The 19,531-nt window shown below is 36.8% G+C and overlaps 1 long non-coding RNA gene across 3 annotated transcripts in view; it reads left to right on the forward strand.

Moving 5' to 3' along the window:
* The window catches only part of LOC111560502, a 415,346-nt gene that overhangs the window by 50,453 nt on the left and 345,362 nt on the right, over positions 1-19,531 (forward strand). The window lies entirely within an intron of this gene.

Below are 19,531 nucleotides of genomic sequence, written 5' to 3' on the forward strand. Positions count from 1 at the left end.
CTATATTGTTATAATTATTCTATTTTATTATTGTTGATCTCTTACTGTGCCTAATTTATAAATTAAACATTATCATAGGTGTGTGTGTGTGTGTGTGTGTGTGTGTGTGTGTGTGTGTGTGTGTATTTAGGGAAAAACATAGTATATATAGGGTTTGATACTATCAGCTGTTTCAGGCATCCACTGGGGATGTTGAAATGTATCCCTCATGGATAAGGGGGGCTACTGTATATGTATACTCTTTTGTTTCTAGTTTTAAAATGGAATATTTAAAAAATGAGATATAACTCACATGGCATAAAATTCACCATTTTAAGGTATATAGTTAAGTTGTTTTGAGTAAATTCATGACGTTACCATTACTACTACTTAATTCCAGAACATTTACGTTACCCCAAAGAGAAACCCTGTATGAATTATTAGTTACTTTCTAGTATCCCCACTTGCCAGCCCCTGGCAACTACTAATATACTTTCTGTCTCTATGGATTTACCTTTTGTGGACATTTCATATGTCCACATGTTTGCTTTCATTTGTGTAATGTTTTGAGGTTCATCTGTGTTTTGGCATGTACTTGAGTCTTTTTTGTGGCTAAATAATGGTCCGTTGTGTGGATATATTTTTTCTTCAGATATGTTTTTGTAGTAATGTAAATCTTCAGTCATTATTTCCTATATGAGACATATCAGGTGTGGCCATCTTTGAAGTGTTTGGCTGCAAGGGACTCCTGGAGCTGGGGTTTTCATTAGTGACAGCAGGGTGGCAATCCTTGAGCAAGAAGAAATGGAATCTGGAGTATGCCCTAGGTGATGACCAGTTTTATCCTAATGAGAATGAGATTGTCCTGGGTGAGAAATCTTAAAATTTCTGAAAAACAGTTATTTCTAGCCTGGTTTCCTTGGTCTTAATTCTTGCTGCCCGAAATATTTTCTAGCATTTCCCTCATGTTCCTGCTTCCTACTTGGGAATGATGCAGATTTGTGTTTGCTCTTCTCCAGTAGAGAAGTGTAATTGTATCATGTGCAGCATTATTGATAAAGAGGTAGCAACAAAACTCTGTCTATGGTGGCTTCTACCCATCACTTTCCCACCTGTAAGAAGTAAATAAATTATTTTATTTTTCTTTTACTTTTTAAATTTTTTTAACGTTTATTTATTACTGAAAGACAGAGACAGAGCATGAGCATGGGAGGGGCAGAGAGAGGGGCTGACACAGAATCTGAAGCAGACTCCAGGCTCTGAGCTGTCATCACAGAGCCTGACATGGGGCTCAAACTCACAAACCATGAGATCATGACCTGAGCTGAAGTCAGACGCTCAACCTACTGAGCCACCCAGGAGCCCTAGATTATTTTATTTTTTAAATATTTTAAATTTCTGACTCAGATAGAGAAAGAGGAACCAAATTTACCCTCCCATCTAAAACAACCAAAACAAAAAAAGACTAGATTTAGGTAATATTGCTTTTAAAGATAGTGAACATCAGGAAGAAAGGGGAAGTAATCTCAGAGACAGAAAACAAACGAGGTAAGCCTTATTATTGGCCTAGATTATGATCTCAAAAGAATCAATTACAAGAATGTAAGTTGGCTTGAAGTTACTCCATAGCTCACTGATAATTCTTTTCTAAATATTCGTTTTCTGTGTTTCATATTTGAAAGTTCTTTTGCTATATCTTCAAGTTTACTAATTTTTTCTTCTTCAATGTTTGATCTGTTATTAATCCCATCCAGTATGTTTTCCATCTTAGATATTATACATTTAGTCTCTAGAAATTTGATTTGGGTCTTTATTTATATCTCTACTTATCTCTTTGAACATATAGGATACAGTTATAATCACTTTTTAATGTCCTTTTCTGATAATTCTGTGAAATGGGTCATTTTTTTCTTTAAATTTATTTAAAATTTTAACTCTCATTTTTTATTTCCCTAGATCCCTGAAAACAGAACATTTTTAATTTTTTTTTTTTCAACGTTTATTTATTTTTGGGACAGAGAGAGACAGAGCATGAAAGGGGGAGGGGCAGAGAGAGAGGGAGACACAGAATCGGAAACAGGCTCCAGGCTCTGAGCCATCAGCCCAGAGCCCGACGCGGGGCTCGAACTCACGGACCGCGAGATCGTGACCTGGCTGAAGTCGGACGCTTAACCGACTGCGCCACCCAGGCGCCCCAAACAGAACATTTTTAGATGACCAATGTTTTATTTCAGAAATACAGTCTTAACATCTAATTCATAAAAGGGATATTTTCCAAAGGCATATCTGAGTAATTATAGCAATAGTCTTTCTTTAGGCATTTCAAAATGTGATCAGTAAAAATACACAATTCTTGATAAAGTTTTTGTAAAGATAGTTCCATAATTTAAAAAAAAGCATTTCTTTTGAAGAATACTTGAGTGTGTTGTGAACGAGGAAAATAAAATGTTCTAGTAGGAAGAGATTATGAAAACTAACCAACAGTAGCTCCCTTTTTCTATATCTCTTACATTAATACGTCAAACTCCATCCTTACCTAGAAGCTTCTGCATTTGCTGTTTTTATTCTACTTTTCTTGGAAAGCTTTCTCCAGATATTTCCATGAGTGCCACATTTTTTATCTTTGAAATTTTTATCCAAATGCCTTCTCAAAGTGGCCTTCCCTGACCACCTCTAGCTAAAATGTCTTCCTCTCTCCCTCTACTGCCAAAGTTATTTTCTGTCTCATATTATATTATAATTTCCATAGTCCTTATAAGTAACTGAAATAATTTCATTTATTTATATATTTATCATCCCTATTCTAATACCAGAATATAAGCTCCTTGGAGATAGGCATTTTTTTTAAACCAAATAGACTTGTGTCATAGATTTTCAAAAATTTCTTGACCAATTGTGACTAATAGTAGGACTATTTTCTTGACATATGCATCAATTTGTTCTCCATTTTACTTTCATTTATTTTGGCATATAGTTACTTTTTCTCTTTTTTATAAACTTAGGGTTTTTTTTAGGGATATCTCTAAATAAAGAGTTAGTTGTTTATGGTCAAGAAACTCAGGTGTTAAATTATACAAATAAGTTTTCCACCAGTAGAGAATTTTCCCCAAACTATATAAACAACTGTGTTTCTCTTCATTTTTAAATTAATGATGAACTCCCTATGCTAGTTTCTATTATTTTGAACTTTTGTTTCAAATTTTAATTGTTATTCATTTTTTTCTTGTATATTTTGCCTTGTCAATTAGATTGTAAGCTACCTGGGGCAGGACACTTATTCAGCCCATTGGATACCTATAGTGTTGAGTAGAGTGATTGAGGAAAATGTTGAGCTACTTACTCATTAAATTCTGCTAAGTTGTCTTCACTGCAACTTAAAGAGAAGAAAGCCAAATCAATGTTATTAATAATGATTATAATGTCTCTGTAGCAAACTTGGTGGAAGAAAGATGCTGACATCATTTCTTAATATGGTTTATTATAAAGCTTTCTAAATCACCCCTTTTCATTATTTGAAAACTATTATTCCTGTTATCATGATGATAATGGCATGGTCTTTATAACTGGTTGATCTATAAAATTCAAAACCTTCCAGGACACCTACAAAAGAAAAGAAATTTGGTATGGAAAGATATTATAATTACACTTCTACCAGGAAAGGTTTTACTATCTTTAAGGGGGGAAAAAAAGCACCCAACTGAATATTTTAACATCCTACTTGGTTAAGATCCTAGTGGAGTTAAATACATACATAGGTAAACAATATTCTCTCAGGAAATCTAGTATAAAGTTACTTTTTTGCTATAATTGGAAGAGATATTTTTACATTACATCATTTGTGATGTACTGAATTTATTTGCAGTGTTTATAATACCTCTTGTATATTTTATGGAAGAGCTTTAGTATGTGTTTATCAAATTAAAAATTGCCTCTAAGATTGTTCATTCTGTTTCCTAAACTTTATCACTGATTATAGATACAAGGCACTTCTATCATTTATTTTAAAGACTGTTTATTAACTTGTCTTTAGGCTAACTCAGATTGCATATTGCGAAGAAATTAAGTGCTTTGGACAATCAGTAATTTGCATAATTATTGTTTTGGAGATAATTCTGTAGGGAATAGTCTGCTTCTATGAATATTTATAAAGTATCTGATTTATAAGCATAGAAACAATGAGTATAAGGTATTGTTATCTACTTGTTTGAAAGATAATAAAATACAGAAAAAAATGTAATATCTTTGATATGGCTCAAATGATTTCATCAGTAATCATATAATAGAAAAAAAAGAGTAGGAGGAAAAATTTACATTATTTAGCTTATTATCTCACTTTCAGAACAGTCCTTAAAATACTCATTATAGTACTTTTTCTTAGTATGTATTCATGCATGTATATATATGGATATATATATCCATGTATATGTGATGGGCATCTTATAATGAAGGATGAGAATCTAGATTAAGTTCTGGCAAATTTACTGTCTATGGGTTGAATCTGGCCTACTGCCTATTTTTGTGAGTAAGGTTTTTTTGGAACACAACAACACTCATTCATTTGTGTATTATCTGTGGATACTTTCATGCTATAACAGCAAAGTTGAGCATGGCCTGCAAAGTTAATGCCCTTTCAGAAAAATTGGCAACCCCTGATTAGCTAACCCTCATACTTTTAGGAACTCTACGTTACTTTATTTTTAAGTATTTCATTCTCTATATGCTTTTCTTCCTATGTATATGTGACAGCTGAATAGGGTCTATAGGTTATCAGCTTACACAAGATCCAAGAAATCTTTCTGATCCTTACTTTCCCCTTATATTTATAACCATAGGCATTAAAACGTAGAGACATATAAAACACATTAATACAGAAATAAAAAAATTGCCACAAAATGATCTAAATTCTGCCAATGATTTTTGAATATCTAGGGCCTACCTAATTAATATATCTTGGAAACTGACAACAAAAATTAGCATACTCCTTGATGATATGTATTGTGACCCTGCAAAGCCATCCTTTTATCACAGGAAGGGTAGTTTCTAGGTATTCTCTCTCATTTTAATATTGAGGACAAATGAGGAAAACCAATTCCAATATAACTATAAACAGATTTTATATATTTATAAAGGCTTCTGGTTTCCATAAAAATAAAGTATTAGATCAAATGATCTTTAAGTGTTCCTTTCAATTTTAAAATTTTGTGATTTTTTTGCAAATTAGTATAAGGATTTATCAAACAAAAACAAATATACTCTCTTGAAGAATCAATTTAGTTCATTGTTAGTAATAAAAGTAGTTCTTTTTCATAAGCTCATTCTATTTAAAGACAGGTCTTAAGGAAGGAAGTAACTACAAAAGAAGAGCCAAATAAATGGAGAGATATACCATGTTTATAGATTGGAAGTCAGTATTAAGATGCCAATTCTTTTTTTTTAAATGTTTATTTATTTTTAAGAGAAAGAGAGCACACGTGAGCAGAAGAGGGACAGAGAGAGAGAGGGAGTCACAGAATTTGAAGCAGGCTCCAGGTTCTGAGCTGTCAGCACAGAGCCCAACGTGGGGTTCCAACTCATTAATCATTAGATCATAATCTGAGCTGAAGTCAGTCACCCAACCGACTGAGCAACCCAGGCACCCCATAATATGTCAATTCTCTACAAATTTTGTAGATTTAGTGAAAACCCAAACAAAATCCCAATAGGTTGTTTTTTGTTTTGTTTTGGTAGAAATTGGCAAATTCATTCCAAAATTTGTATACAAATGCAAAGGACGTAGAACAGATTAGAACAAATACTTCAACAATAAGAAATGAATGGCCAATAAGCATATGAAATGGTGCTCAACATCATTATTGAAATGCAAATAAGACCCACAATGAAATACCATTCCGTGGCCAAATTGCTAAAATTAAAAAGATTGACAATAGCAAAAATTGGTGGAAAACTGAACCTCTCATATTGTTGGTGAGTGTGTGATGTGGTATAAGAATTTGAAAGTAGTTGGGCAGTTTCTTTTAAAATTAAAAATAAACCTAAAGTGTCTCAAAAATCTCATTCCTAGATATCTACCCAAGAGAAATATAAATACAAAAACTACACCATATGTATAGTTGTTTTATTTATAATAAACAAAAAGTGAGAACAGCTCAACTGTTTATTAGTAGAACAATGAATATATTATGGTATAGTCATACAATGTATTACTGTTCAGCAATATAAAGGAGCAAATTACTGCAACATAACAACATGGATGAATCTCAAAATTTTATGTTGAATGAAAGAAAGCAGACATAAAATACTAAACATAATATATTTAATTTACATGAAGTTTTAACAGGCAAAACTCAAGCAGGAAGCAATCTAAATGTCCATCAACTGGTAAACAGAGAAAATGTGGCATATGCATACAGTGAAATGTAGAATATTAATATTATTCAAAAAAAGAACATCTGATAGATACTAAACACGTAAAGCATCATGCTAAGTGACAGAAGCTAGACGCGAAAAACTATATAGTGTATGATTACATATGTATTAAAATTTCAGACAGGCAAATATATGATTACAGAAAGCAGATCAATGATTGGATGGGGCTGGGGAGTGGGGAGTACAAAGAGGCATGAGGGAACTTTTTGAGTTATTGGGAATGAAGATCTGGATCATGGGGATGGTTCCACAACTCTGTAAATGTACTAAAAATCATTGAATTGTACAATTGTAATGGCTGAACTTTATCTTAAATATTTCAATAAAACTGTTCCAAAGGGGAAAAAGAAGAGACAAAGCTAACATATGGCAAAAGAAATCAGAACAGTGATTATCTCTAAGTGAGGGGCGGGGGTTAACTGGAAAGGAAAAGGAGGGAATTTTTCGGGGTGCTATATATATTCTATATCTTGATTTGCCTGATGGTTCTACATGGGTGGTTTATATTGTCAAACTTCATGAAACAGTACAATTATGATTTGTGTATTTTTATAGCGTGTAAACTGTACTTCAAAAGTTACTAGAGGTTTGGAATTTGTTGAATCAGTGTATACATTAAATTTTGTGTGTTCTGAGGGATAGAGGAAGATACTGATTGTGTTGATTTTATCTTATATGAAGTACCTTCTATTTTCTGGGGTAGAAAATATGCAAGAGCTTGAGGATTGAGAAATGGTAATGATGTAGAATATATTTGCTCCTATAGGTACACATGATTAGTAGAAAGAGGTAAAAGTAAATGTCTTTTATTTTTAAGAGAACACATTTCTGCCACAGAGGCCATTGTTACTTTTTAATGCCAGAAATTTGAAGAGGTTCTTTAGATATACACAGCTCTCCTCAGTTTACATCTGGAAGCATTATACACACAATATGGTAAAAGGTTTTTTTTTTTTTTTAATGTTTACTTATTTTGAGAGAGAGAGAAAGAGAGAGAGAGAACAAGCAAGGGAGGGACAGAGAGAGAAGGAGAGAATCCCAAGCAGGCTCCATGCCCAGTATGGAGCCCTATCTATGTGAGGATCCACCTCAAAACTGAGATCATGACCTGAGCCAAAACCAAAAATCGGGCTCTTAACTGACTGAGCCACCTAGGCACCCTAAAAAAATCACTTATTCTATAGTGCATGCTTTAGAGGCAGAGCCTGAGAGAAGTATTCTTGTTCAAGTGATTAATAGAGGGTATGCTCTCAGGAGAAGGAGAGTGAGGGATGCTGGGTATAAAACATGGGATAAAGCTAAGCAGGAATGCATCTCAGAAGGAGATTGGCTTCACTCTGGGATAAGTACTGCACAAAAGAGGTAAGTAGGAGCCTTTTTACTTGTGTGTTACTTAGTCATTGGCCAAGATTTTGAGGGTGCTGATGTTGGAGGACATAACCTCCCTGGTGAGGCAGTGCCCTTTGGTGATTTTGCAGGGACTGAGGGCAACTGTAAGCTATTATCAACAGACACTCACAGCAGTTGGGGTGGGGGGAGGAGATAGGAGCACTAGCCTGAAAAGGGGCAGGGCTCACAGCATCTACTACAGTATAAAATAAATAACTCTAGAGAGTTATTTATAAGCTTAAATGCATATTCAGTTAAGTGTTTTAAAACTCCTTTCCCTTATGTTTGGAAAGAGCTGTTTTCTGAATCAAAAATCAAGATTTAATTCATATATTCTGATTTTGGATTTAGAAGTATTTATCTTTGGTTTCAGAATTTATTTTTATGAGACCTATGACATATAAATTTAGCTTACATTTATTGGTGTACTTAACAAACATTAAAATAATACATAAGGATTCTTGAAATTGGGATAGTTTGGAACATAAAAGGCTTACGATTCCTAAGTATTATGTACAGTTGAGTAAAACCAGATTTGATAAAATTTTCCATTTCCTTTACAAACCTCACTTCCTTTCTTCCACACAATTATCTATTCAATTTTCTCTTTATATTTCCCTGTAATTTAAATAACATCTTATTTCTATTTAATATTTTTCTTTGCAGAAATAATTTTTATTCTTCTTTTGCTTGCTTTTTTAAAGATTATTTATTTATTTTGAGAGATACAGAGACAGCGTGATTAGGGGAAAGGCAGAGGTAGGGAGAGACACAATGCCAAGCAGGCTCCGCACTCTCAGCACAGAGCCTGTCTCAGGGCTGGAACTCCAGGAACTATGAGATCATCACCTGAGCCAAAATCAAGGGTTGGATATTTAACTGACTGAGTTACCCAGGTGCCCCATCTTCTTTCACTTGCTTTTAGGGGTATGGCTAGAGATTTATCAGGAAACTCACTATACTCATCTATGCTATTTTGTCCATTGATTGTTATCTCTGTCATCATTTTTTCACCTTATTATTCTCAGAATCCAGCCAATGGAAATACACCTAAGTGTACAGGAGATAGATAGTAAAATGTTGACAATGTGTAATGGTGTTTTATTGCCATCATCATCTGTTTATAACTCCTCTGATACCTGTTACATAGGTTTATGAAGCACCAGGGTGGAGAGCACAGAAAATCTGCTTTGGGCAAGCATTTGAGCTTTCTTTAGTTTGATAGAGAGTTTAGAATGGTTACCCAGTAATTCTCAGATTGTTTATACTTAACCGTTATTAAATCTTTGCAAATGCTAAACATGGTTTCATGGTAAAAGCCAGAAAAAATTTTAAATATGCAGGGAATCAAAAGTATTGCAGATTTTATTCTTTTTGTCTTATTTCGCATTTTTCATATTCCTAACATTATTTATCTCGATTTTTTTTCCTGCTGTTCAAGCAGGAACTTCAACATTCTAGAGCCAGCCTTCTATTTCTGAACTATATTTGATGCTAATGCTTCTGGCTCAGATATTCTTTTATCTTATGATGGCCCCCACTCTTGCCACAGAACCCCTTCCCTATTTCCAAACACACTGAGTCCTCCAGATGCTAAAATTTTCATACAAAGTCTTCAGAGTAGGAGCTGTTGCTCTCAGTTCTTCCCACATGTGATCTCAGGGAGCCAGTGAACTCCACAGTGTCTTTGTGAGGTCCTCCTCCTAAACCTAGTTTGTACCTTGCTTTTTTTTATGTTCTTTTTATTTTTATTTTTTTTCAATATATGAAATTTATTGTCAAATTGGTTTCCATACAACACCCAGTGCTCATCCCAAAAGGTGCCCTCCTCAATACCCATCACCCACCCTCCCCTCCCTCCCACCCCCCATCAACCCTCAGTTTGTTCTCAGTTTTTAACAGTCTCTTATGCTTTGGCTCTCTCCCACTCTAACCTCTTTTTTTTTTTCCTTCCCCTCCCCCATGGGTTTCTGTTAAGTTTCTCAGGATCCACATAAGAATGAAACCATATGGTATCTGTCTTTCTCTGTATGGCTTATTTCACTTAGCATAACACTCTCCAGTTCCATCCATGTTGCTACAAAGGGCCATATTTCATTCTTTCTCATTGCCACGCAGTACTCCATTGTGTATGTAAACCACAATTTCTTTATCCACTCATCAGTTGATGTACATTTAGGCTCTTTCCATAATTTGGCTATTGTTGAGAGTGCTGCTATAAACATTGGGGTACAAGTGCCCCTATGTATCAGTACTCCTGTATCCCTGGGTAAATTCCTAGCAGTGCTACTGCTGGGTCATAGGGTAGATGTATTTTTAATTTTTTGAGGAACCTCCACATTGTTTTCCAGAATGGCTGCACCAATTTGCATTCCCACCAACAGTGTGGGATTTCTCCACATCCTCTCCAGCATCTATAGTCTCCTGATTTGTTCATTTTAGCCACTCTGACTGGCATGAGGTGACATCTGAGTGTGGTTTTGATTTGTATTTCCCTGATGAGGACCGATGTTGAGCATCTTTTCATGTGCCTGTTGGCCATCCGAATGTCTTCTTTAGAGAAGTGTCTGTTCATGTTTTCTGCCCATTTCTTCACTGGGTTATTTGTTTTTTGGGTGTGGAGTTTGCTGAGCTCTTTATAGATTTTGGATACTAGCCCTTTGTCCGATATGTCATTTAAAAATATCTTTTCCCATTCTGTTGGTTGCCTTTTAGTTTTGTTGGTTGTTTCCTTTGCTGTGCAGAAGCTTTTTATCTTCATAAGGCCCCAGTACGTCATTTTTGCTTTTAATTCCCTTGCCTTTGGGGATGTGTCAAGTAAGAAATTGCTTCCACTGAGGTCAGAGAGGTCTTTTCCTTCTTTCTCCTCTAGGGTTTTGATGGTTTCCTGTCTCACATTCAGATCCTTTATCCATTTTGAGTTTATTTTTGTAAATGGTGTGAGAAAGTGGTCTAGTTTCAATCTTCTGCATGTTGCTGCCCAGTTCTCCCAGCACCATTTGTTAAAGAGGCTGTCTTTTTTCCTTTGGATGTTCTTTCCTGCTTTGTCAAGGATTAGTTGGCCTTATGTTTGTGGGTCTAGTTCTGGGGTTTCTATTCTATTCCATTGGTCTATGTGTCTGTTTTTGTGCCAATACCATGCTGTGTGATGATTACAGCTTTGTAGTAGAGGCTAAAGTCTGAGACTGTGATGCCTCCTGCTTTGGTCTTCTTCTTCAAAATTACTTTGGCTATTCGGGGCCTTTTGTGGTTCAATATGAATTTTAGGATTGCTTGTTCTAGTTTCAAGAAGAATGCTGGTGCAATTTTGATTGGGATTGTATTGAATGTGTAGATAGCTTTGGGTAGTATTGACATTTTGACAATGTTTGTTCTTCCAATCCATGAGCATGGAATGTTTTTCCATTTCTTTGTATCTTCTTCAATTTCCTTCATAAGCTTTCTATAGTTTTCAGCGTACAGATCTTTTACATCTTTGGTTAGATTTATCCCTAGGTATTTTATGCTTCTTGGTGCAATTGTGAATGGGATCAGTTTCTTTATTTGTCTTTCTGTTGCTTTGTTATTAGTGTATAAGAATGCAACTGATTTCTGTACATTGATTTTGTATCCTGCAACTTTGCTGAATTCCTGTATCAGTTCTAGCAGACTTTTGGTGGAGTCTATCGGATTTTCCATGTATAATATCATGTTGTCTGCAAAAAGTGAAAGCTTAACTTCATCTTTGCCAATTTTGATGCCTTTGATTTCCTTTTGTTGTCTGATTGCTGATGCTAGAACTTCCAACACTATGTTAAACAACAGCGGTGAGCGTGGGCATCCCTGTCGTGTTCCTGGTCTCAGGAAGAAAGCTCTCAGTTTTTCCCCATTGAGGATGATGTTAGCTGTGGGCTTTTCATAAATGACTTTTATGATGTTTAAGTATGTTCCTTCTATCCCGACTTTCTTGAGGGTTTTTATTAAGAAACGATGCTGGATTTTGTCAAATGCCTTTTCTGAATCAATTGACAGGATAATATGGTTCTTATCTTTTCTTTTATTAATGTGATGTATCACGTTGATTGATTTGTGAATGTTGAACCAGCCCTGCATCCCAGGAATGAATCCCACTTGATCATGGTGAATAATTCTTTTTATAAGCTGTTGAATTCGATTTGCTAGCATCTTATTGAGAATTTTTGCATCCATATTCATCAGGGATATTGGCCTGTAGTTCTCTTTTTTTACTGGGTCTCTATCTGGATTAAGAATCAAAGTAATACTGGCTTCATAGAATGAGTCTGGAAGTTTTCCTTCCCCTTCTATTTTTTGGAATAGCTTGAGAAGGATAGGTATTATCTCTGCTTTAAACGTCTGGTAGAACTCCCCTGGGAAGCCATCTGGTCCTGGACTCTTATTTGTTGGGACATTTTTGATGACTGATTCAATTTCTTCGCTGGTTATGGGTCTGCTCAAGCTTTCTATTTCCTCTTGATTGAGTTTTGGAAGGGTGTGGGTGTTTAGGAATTTGTCCATTTCTTCCAGGTTATCCAGTTTGTTGGCATATAATTTTTCATAATATTCCCTGATAATTGCTTGTATCTCTGAGGGATTGGTTGCAATAATTCCATTTTCATTCATGATTTTATCTATTTGGGTCATCTCCCTTTTCTTTTTGAGAAGCCTGGCTAGAGGTTTATCAATTTTGTTTATTTTTTCAAAAAACCAACTCTTGGTTTCGTTGATCTGCTCTACAGTTTTTTTAGATTCTATATTGTTTATTTCTGCTCTGATCTTTATTATTTCTCTTCTTCTACTGGATTTAGGCTGCCTTTGCTGTTCTGCTTCTATTTCCTTTAGGTGTGCTGTTAGATTTTATATTTGGGATTTTTCTTGTTTCTTGAGATAGGCCTGGATTGCAATGTATTTTCCTCTCAGGACTGCCTTCGCTGGATCCCAAAACGTTTGTATTGTTGTATTTTCATTTTCATTTGTTTCCATATATTTTTTAATTTCTTCTCTAATTACCTGGTTGACCCACTTATTCTTTAGTAGGCTGTTCTTTAACCTCCATGCTTTTGGAGGTTTTCCAGACTTTTTCCTGTGGTTGATTTCAAGCTTCATAGCATTGTGGTCTGAAAGTATGTATGGTATGATATCAATTCTTGTATACTTCTGAAGGGCTGTTTTGTGACCCAGTATGTGATCTATCTTGGAGACTGTTTCATGTGCACTCGAGAAGAAAGTATATTCTGTTGCTTTGGGATGCAGAGTTCTAAATATATCTGTCAAGTCCATCTGATCCAATGTCTCATTCAGGGCCCTTGTTTCTTTATTGACCGTGTGTCTAGATGATCTATCCATTTCTGTAAGTGGGGTGTTAAAGTCCCCTGCAATTACCACATTCTTATCAATAAGGTTGCTTATGTTTGTGAGTAATTGTTTTATATATTTGGGGCTCCGGTATTTGGCGCATAGACATTTATAATTGTTAGCTCTTCCTGATGGATAGACCCTGTAATTATTATATAATGTCCTTCTTCATCTCTTGTTACAGCCTTTAATTTAAAGTCTAGTTTGTCTGATATAAGTATGGCTACTCCAGCTTTCTTTTGACTTCCAGTAGCATGATAAATAGTTCTCCATCCCCTCACTTTCAATCTGAAGGTGTCCTCAGGTCTAAAATGAGTCTCTTGTAGACAGCAAATAGATGGGTCTTGTTTTTTTATCCATTCTGATACCCTATGTCTTTTGGTTGGTGCATTTAGTCCATTTACGTTCAGTGTTATTATAGAAAGATATGGGTTTAGAGTCATTGTGATGTCCATAGATTTTATGCTTGTAGCGATGTCTCTGGTACTTTGTCTCACAGGATCCCTCTTAGGATCTCTTGTAGGACTGGTTTAGTGGTGACGATTTCCTTCAGTTTTTGTTTCTTAGGGAAGGCCTTTATCTCTCCTTCTATTCTAAATGACAGACTTGCTGGATAAAGGATTCTCAGCTGCATATTTTTTCTGTTCATCACATTGAAGATCTCCTGCCATTCCTTTCTGGCCTGCCAAATTTCAGTAGAGAGATCGGTCACGAGTCTTATAGGTCTCCCTTTATATGTTAGAGTGTGTTTATCCCTAGCTGCTTTCAGAATTTTCTCTTTATCCTTGTATTTTGCCAGTTTCACTATATGTTGTGCAGAAGATCAATTCAAGTTACGTCTGAAGGGAGTTCTCTGTGCCTCTTGGATTTCAATGCCTTTTTCCTTCCCCAGATCAGGGAAGTTCTCAGCTATGATTTCTTCAATTACACCTTCAGCACCTTTCCCTCTCTCTTCCTCCTCTGGAATACCAGTTATATGTAGATTATTTCTCTTTAGTGCATCACTTAGTTCTCTAATTTTCCCCTCATACTCCTGGTTTTCTTTTTTATCTCTCTTTTTCTCAGCTTTCTCTTTTTCCATAATTTTATCTTCTAGTTCACCTATTCTCTCCTCTGACTCTTCAATCTGAGCCGTAGTCATTTCCATTTTATTTTGCAGCTCATTTATAGCATTTTTTAGCTCCTCCTGACTGTTCCTTAGCCCCTTGATCTCTGTAGCAATAGATTCTCTGCTGTCCTCTATACTGTTTTCAAGCCCTGCGATTAATTTTATGACTATTATTCTAAATTCACTTTCTGTTATATTGTTTAAATCCTTTTTGATCAGTTTGTTAGCTGTTGTTATTTCCTGGAGATTCTTTTGAGGGGAATTCTTCTGTTTGTCATTTTGGAAAGAACTGCAGGGCACTTCCCCTGTGCTGTCTTGAATAACTCGCATTGGTGGGCAGGGCCGCAGTCAGACCTGATGTCTGCCCCCAGCCCACTGCTGGGGCCACAGTCAGACTGGTGTACCTTCTCTTCCCCTCTCCTAGGGGCGGGATTCACTGTGGGGTGGCGTGGCCCATCTGGGCTACTTGCACACTGCCAGTCTTGTGGTGCTGGGATATTAGTGGAGGGAGTCAGACCCATCACCAGAGGGATGGATCCGCAGAAGCACAGCGTTGGGTGTTTGTGCAGTGCAAGCAAGTTCCCTGGCAGGAATTGGTTCCCTTTGGGATTTTGGCTGGGGAATGGGCGAGGTAGATGTTGCTGACGGGTGCCTTTGTTCCCCGCCGAGCTGCACTCTGTCATCCGGGGCTCAACAACTCTTCCTCCTGTTGTCCTCCAGCCCTCCCACTCTCCGAGCAGAGCTGTTAACTTATAACCTTCCAGATGTTAAGTCCTGCTGGCTCTCCGAACACACTCCGTCCGGCCCCTCTACTTTTGCAAGCCAGACTCGGGGGTCTGCTTGGCCAGCGGGCTGCCCCTCCACCCCGGCTCCCTCCTGCCAGTCCCTGTAGTGCACACCGCCTCTCCGCCCTTCCTACCCTCTTCCGTGGGCCTCTCATCTGCGCTTGGCTCTGGAGAATCCGTTCTGCTAGTCTTCTGGCGGTTTTCTGGGTTATTTAGGCAGGTGTAGGTGGAATCTAAGTGATCAGCAGGACGCGGTGAGCCCAGCGTCCTCCTAAGCCGCCATCTTCCCCCCAACCCTCGCCAGAAGACATTGTTTAAGGCACAAGTTCTATACACATAATTACCAGTTGAAGTTTGCTCTTAAATATATTTAAACTGATTGGACCATATATAACCCATCAGAGCTACATTGTAGCTTTTTTAACAAAGTTTTTTAAATTCCTGTTAGTTTATATACAGTGTAATATTAGTTTCAGGTGTATAATATAGTGATTCAACACTTCCATATAACACCCTGTGCTCATCACCACATGTGCACTCACATTTTAACTTCTGATAGGCCAGGTGACTCCATTCACCTAGGACTATTTGCTAATCTTATTTTTTGGGTCTCCTCATCAATTCTGGAAATACATAGGCAAATGGAATGCAAGAGAATAATATTCTTCTAGCTGGAGATAGAATTGACTTAAACCATCTCTTCTGTCTTCTTCCTTCTGGAGTCCATCTAGATCCATTATAACCAGTTCCTTTCTTGGGACTGAGAAATGCAAGAACAGTGAGTGCATGGAGATACATAGGTTTCAGTGGGGAGATTCTAAAATTAGTTTTCAATATTAAATCCCTCCAAAAATCCACTAATTAATTCAAAATACAGTCATGGAACCTGGGAGAGCAGGTTTCTAGCAGACTAGAAAAAAAGTGGAATTCATTAACATAAAGTATTTAAATTTAAGCCCATGGAGTAGATGGAATGCTTTATAGATTAGAAATAGTATATATCTAGGGACGCCTGGGTGGTTTGGTTGGTTAAGCGTCCAACCTTGGCTCAGGTCATGGTCTCACAGTTTGGGGCCCTGCATCAGGCTCTTTGCTGACAGGTCAGACCTGGAGCCTGCTTCAGATTCTGTGTCTCCCTCCCACTCCTCCCCTCCCCAACTCATGCTCTGTCTCTCTGTCTTTCTCTTTCAAAAATAAACATTAGAGAAAAAATACATATCTAAAGTCAGAATGCCTGGGTTTAGATCTAGTTCTATCACATTTTATTTTATTTTTTAATTTTTTTAACATTTAATTATTTTTTTTAAATTTTTTTTTTCAACGTTTATTTTTATTTTTGGGACAGAGAGAGACAGAGCATGAACAGGGGAGGGGCAGAGAGAGAGGGAGACACAGAATCGGAAACTGGCTCCAGGGGCTGAGCCATCAGCCCAGAGCCTGACGCAGGGCTCGAACTCACGGACCGCGAGATCGTGACCTGGCTGAAGTCAGACGCTTAACCAACTGTGCCACCTAGGCGCCCCTAACATTTACTTATTTTTAAGAGACAGAGAGAGACAGAGCATGAGCAGGGTAGGGGCAGAAAGAGAGGGAGAGGCAGAATCTGAAGCAGGCTCCAGGCTCTAAGCTATCAGCGCACAGCCTGATGTGGGGCTTGAACTCACAAACCGTGAGATCATGACCTGAGCCAAAGTCGGACACTTCAACCCACTGAGCCACCCAGGTGCCCCTACCACATTTTAAATGAGGGACCTTTGGCAAGTTATCTATCTGTGATCCTTAGTTTTCTCATTTCTTTTTTTTTCTAATTTTTTATTTTTATTTTTATTTATTTATTTTTTCAATATATGAAATTTATTGTCAAATTGGTTTCCATACAACACCCAGTGCTCATCCCAAAAGGTACCCTCCTCAATATTTTTTCTAATTTTTTAATGTTTATTTATTTTTGAGAGAGAGAGAGAGAGAGACCCAGGGAGGGGCAGAGAGAAAGAGGGAGACACAGAATCCAAAGCAGGCTCCAGGCCTGTCAGCACAGAGCCCAACGTGAGGCTCACACCCATGGACAGTGAGATCATGACCTGAGCCGAAGTCAGATGTTCAACCGACTGAGCCACCCAGCTGTTCCATTATTTTTCTCATTTGTTAAATGGGGTTTGCTTCAGGTTATCTTTAAGTTCCCTTTTAGCTCCAAAATTTTGCTTTTTTAAGATATTGTTGAAGGTGAAAGTGCAGAGATAAAATATAGAGAACGTGTAAATACACAGTGGAATTGAAACTTAAGGCAGATTTCAAAGCTGAAAGCAACTTAAGAATGTGCATATTTGAGTGAGATTATTTGTTTCTTGATTAACACGTAAACTTTTTTTTTGCTTTCCCCCCCTGATGGGTATCAGGACCCAATTTCCATTAAAATTTCCTCTTCACAAGATAAAATGCTGTACTCTATGGAGATTACAATAACTGAGACTAATGATGGTTTAAGCGTCAAAAATTAGAATAAAATGAGTGAATTTTAGGGATGATGTTTCTATGATAAAATAGCAACTGATTACAGCCTGAATGTGGTATGAGAGAAAGCAAAGTCAATTGGTTCCAAGATTGCATACCTATGAGATACTGTAATTGAAGATGTGGCATAAGAGGAAATGGAAATTAAGGAGTGTAATCATATGGGTGTCTTTATGGGAGGTCAAAACACTTTACAGACATCAAATTAATCCTTATTAAAACTATAAGAGGCAGGTAAGAGAACAGGTATTTTCTTCAGTTAGAAATCAGGGGCCAGTGTTTATGGGGTAGGCACATGGCACATGCATAAACAGGCAAGTGTCATGTCTAGAAGTATGTGCTCTGCCTTCACGGGGCCAGCATTCACCCCACCAAACACCCACTTGTTGTGTGTCCTTGGGCAAGTTGCTTATTTGAGCTTCAATATTTTTTTTCCTATAAAATGGGAATAATCATGATTATTAGTGGTTGTTAGGATTAAATAATATGAGTAAATTGCTTCTAGTGAATGTAGTCAGTATAAATTACTGCTACCACCATTACTTTTGCTGCTATTGCTATAATTGCAATCAACATCATACAGTGATGTTTTGGTACATGTAGGAGGAAATTAATGTTTCTTTATTCTTGTTTTAGGGTTACCATTCTATAGGTGTGGTCTGGGTAGGACTTTGAGAGTCTTGTAGCCACACAGTTTGGTCTCCATGACATTAATACTAATGATACAGCAATACATTTTTGAGTACAGGAAACTTATTTATGACATTTTATGGAGGACAGAGAGAGGTTAATAACAGCGATGTCTTTTTTCCCCCATTAATTTTGTGGTTCTTTTTGTTTGTTTGTTTGTTTTCCGTTTTTTTGTTTGTTTATAATTTGAGGGAGAGAATGTGAGTGCAAGTTGGGGAGGGATAGAGAAAATCCCAAGCAGGCTCCCACTGTCAGTGCAGAGCCCCATTCAGGGCTCCAATTCATGAACTGTAGGACCATGATTGGAGCTGAAATCAAGCGTCAGGTACTTAACCGACTTAGCCACCCATGTGGCCCAATTTTTGTGTTTTTAATGCATAGTGGTAGTAGGAATTGGGTTAGATAGTCATTGTTTGTTTAAAGGATATTTCTTCTTATGAAAGGGTCAATGAAAAGCAAAAGCTTGGAAGATTCTGCTCTAGACTATACCAGCCAGATAAAAAATTAGTAGGTTATATTGTAAAAAAAAAAAAAAAACAACAAAAAACAAAACACATAAGCAAAGTCAGACCAGTGGCCTGCTGCATAGTGTTTTGGCTTCTAGTTCCACCCACATTGTTTCAGGATTTTTTGTCTGTCTTTTTAGGAAAGCCCTCTACCCTCTGAAAAACTCCTTCCTTAGCTCATTAATCCATGTTTTTTGGTTCTTTCATACATGATTCAAAACATTCTGATTGCCTCCTCTGCTCAGTTCACCCCCTGAATCACCTCAGCATACATATATTATTTGAAGTGTTTTAATTTGCGATAATTTATTTCTTTGGAAGGCCTATTTTAGTCCATTTGTATAGTATGAATAATCAGTACTACTGAAAGTTCCTTGATGTCAGGGACCATATCTTCTATTTCTATTGCATCTCCCTAGGGTACCTGTCATATGCTCAGAAACATTTATTAAATACTCAGCGATGCTTAATGAATGTTATTGACTGGCAAGACAGTAGCAGTAAGAGATAGCAGTAAGAGATTTGAGAGATTTCTGGGAGACAAGTGGAGAAACAGAGGCCAGAGATGTACAGATTTGAGTTTTATCCATGTAATGAGAGTAGTTTCAGCAGACAGAAGTCCTAGTTTTTCTTAAATCTTTCATGCATATAGGTGTTCCATGTCTTTAAGCATTTTCAATGTCTTTTTAGTATACTCTTACAAAATTTGTATGCCTTTTTCTCTAAGAAAGATGACCCTTATTGAAATGTGAAAGAATACTATAATTTATATAATGGTATTATAT

The sequence above is a fragment of the Felis catus genome, chromosome B2, assembly GCF_018350175.1.
Source record: "Felis catus isolate Fca126 chromosome B2, F.catus_Fca126_mat1.0, whole genome shotgun sequence".
Taxonomy (NCBI): domain Eukaryota; kingdom Metazoa; phylum Chordata; class Mammalia; order Carnivora; family Felidae; genus Felis; species Felis catus.